Below are 2,982 nucleotides of genomic sequence, written 5' to 3' on the forward strand. Positions count from 1 at the left end.
AAGAGCAATGTTATTTCGTGGGAGAATCTGTAAATAAATGGAAAATAACACACCGATTTTGCACTTGTACATAAACTATACAGTAGTGTGCAGAATGTGGGAAGATTTAAAGTGTATATAAACCAGAAAAAAAAATATTGAATGTATTTTTGATGCATTTTAAATGATGTATGAGTTTTGTCTTAATAACTTCTTCGTATGATGAGTATTAGATGACTCTCCAGAGCTTTAAAGAAACATCAGATTATATTCCTGATATCTTGTGGTGTAAGGCAGGGAGGCAGAATTTGACTTGTATGTATTCAAATACTTTTCGCTTAAGTGTACAAGAGAAGTTAAATAAAGCTCTTCTGTTTGAAAGGGAAAAAAAAATCTTGAAGATAGGTAATAAATGTACTTAAAGTAGTCATTACGTGGAGAATTAAGTCAGCAGTTTAAGCCTCTGCTGCTAAGATTGTGCCAGCCATTTCCATTCAGAATCACATTTCGAGCATTTATAACTGGCTGAAATTCAGCAGTCAAGGTCTCAACCCATTCTATTTTTTCGAGAGTAGCCATTAAAAAGAGCGAAGAAATATTGCAGCCCTCTTTTTCTAGGAAGCAGCAGTGCCACTGGATCTCCAAATAACACATTTGGCCTTTGACATTGCCTATTACGTAGCCTAGAAGTTTCTCTGGACTGTTGCAATGTTGAGCGACAGGAGACCTTGCCACAATATGGATCAATGCGTTGGGTAGAAGAAAACCTATGGGACACAACTTTTGCATTATCGCCACTCTCACGGGGCTTAAGATGTGCCGTATGGAAAGATATGCCAAAAGATAACCTCTGTGTGACTGGATGATGCCTGTGATCGACATGAAGTCGTAGTGGATAACGTACCAAAATGTGATGGTGTGTCACCATAGGAGCACGTTGGGCTGCACAAAGCCATTCTTGGATACAGGCTTTCTTTGGGACACTGCGAGCACTGAATGTTGTTTGAAACATATGTTCTCTGTGCTTAAATGTTTTCCAAAACGTGTCTTCTCCGGGTTCATGGCGTGGTTTTAGAAGGCTGCTTGGTGAGAGGTTGATGAGGTTTGATGAGATCCACGTCCACCCATGAGGCCAAAATACGATGTCAGCACCAAGGACCGCGGCACAGTGCCCCATCAGTCAGCTTTTGCTGCTTTTGCTTTCCTGCAAGACCCCAGGTTGGGGGCAGAGCCTCAGCCCTTCACCATGAGTCTTGGCAACCCCTTCTATCCCCACAAATACGGATTTGTCGGCACTGAGCTTGCAGGGAAGTACAGATTTGCTCCTTACAAGCCGGGAGCGACGCTTAACTCAATCCATCCAACTTACAGTCAACTTGTTGGCATCTCTTCTATTCCTGCTCCCTCTTTATCTCCATTTGGGAATGGCGTGGGGACAGGAGGGAGCGCTCTGGGGTTGGGAGTGGGGCCATGGGAAGGGGAGGAAGAGATGAGCACCCCCCGTTTTCAACCATGCCATTGGAATTTTGGTCACCTCCATGCTTTTTCTGTCGCAAGCTGCTCCAATGAGGCGAGTTTCCCATGCTGGGAATACAACAACGTTGTGGATGTACTGTTTGGTTGTTGTTTTTTTTTTTCTGCTTCTATGTCAGGTTTCGTTCCGTGGTAACCTCCTAACACTACACATGGGCGATGTTGTGCGTCTTCCAGGTACTGTAGTTCTGTAGGCATTTCCTCTCATTGACTCCACAAACCTCACCAGAAGACAGGAGGATAGAAGCTGTGGAGGAGTGTAACATAACGTCGGTCCATTTTTAACAAAGGAAAGAAAGCAAAAAGAACATAAATATAGGTTTTATATTACTCTGAAATTTGTGCACAATAAATGTTCTTTACACTAGGGTCCTTGAATTAACTCTATTCTGGATTATTATTTTTTTTGTTGTTGTTCTGTAATTATTTACGATTCTTATCCGTGTTCAGACTTGAGCTTAGTTTGTTAATATGTATAATTTAGCATTTATTGCATTCATATGTAAATATGAGCAAGTATTGTAAACTATTTCATTGCTGGGGACTGTGGGTGTTATACATACACACATTTAGGACTGCAGTTTTTGGTATAATTTTTGTATTGTAAAATAACAGCTAATTTAAAGCAGGATTGAGGAAATTATTGGGAGGTCTGTGCATTTTAAATACAAATGTGAAGTACCTGTACATAAATAAAAGTAAATAATGCAAATCTTTCCTCTGAAATAAAAGGTAGATGATCTGGTTAAAAACTCTTTTTTTTTTTTTCCCATCTCTTTCTTCTTTCTTTCCCTTATTTCTTGAGATGGGGGGGGAAATAAATTGATTGCAGAGTTAGGGGTGAGACTGTGGGATGTGTTTTTGCTGTGCACCAGATGTGAGAGGAGGAAGAAGAGGGTCATAGAATCATAGAATCACCAAGGTTGGAAAAGACCTACAAGATCATCCAGTCCAACCATCCACCAATCACCAGTTGTTCTCACTATTGAAGGATGGAGGCATCCTTCACCTCATCTGCCAAAACCATCCCACACCTGAATCTCCAGTTGGGGTGGCGGGTGCAGCAGGGCACATAAAGTCATAGAATCACAGGATCCTTAAGGTTGGAAATGACCTCTAAGCTCATCCAGTCCAACTGTTGACCCGTCCCCATCATGGTCGCTAACTGGGGTCTCTAAATAACCACGTCGCAGCCCTGCCAGACGCAGGAGCCAGGCTTGTAGCTAAGAGAAGAGGTAGTCCTATGTGGAGCTAGGAGATGGACATGATGATCCTTATGGCTCCCTTCCAGCTCAGGATATTTTATAATGCTAGAATATTCCAGCTCTTGGATGGGTTGCGCATCACTGGTTGGTATTAAAGCCATCTTTTTTGGTATGGTGGAAGAACAAACATCTGATTTTTCCACATTAATGGGAAAAGGGCAAGAGAAAGTGATGAAGAAGTGAACCAGAGCACCACAGCTAATTT

Source organism: Meleagris gallopavo, chromosome 4 (assembly GCF_000146605.3).
Source record: "Meleagris gallopavo isolate NT-WF06-2002-E0010 breed Aviagen turkey brand Nicholas breeding stock chromosome 4, Turkey_5.1, whole genome shotgun sequence".
NCBI classification, from domain to species: domain Eukaryota; kingdom Metazoa; phylum Chordata; class Aves; order Galliformes; family Phasianidae; genus Meleagris; species Meleagris gallopavo.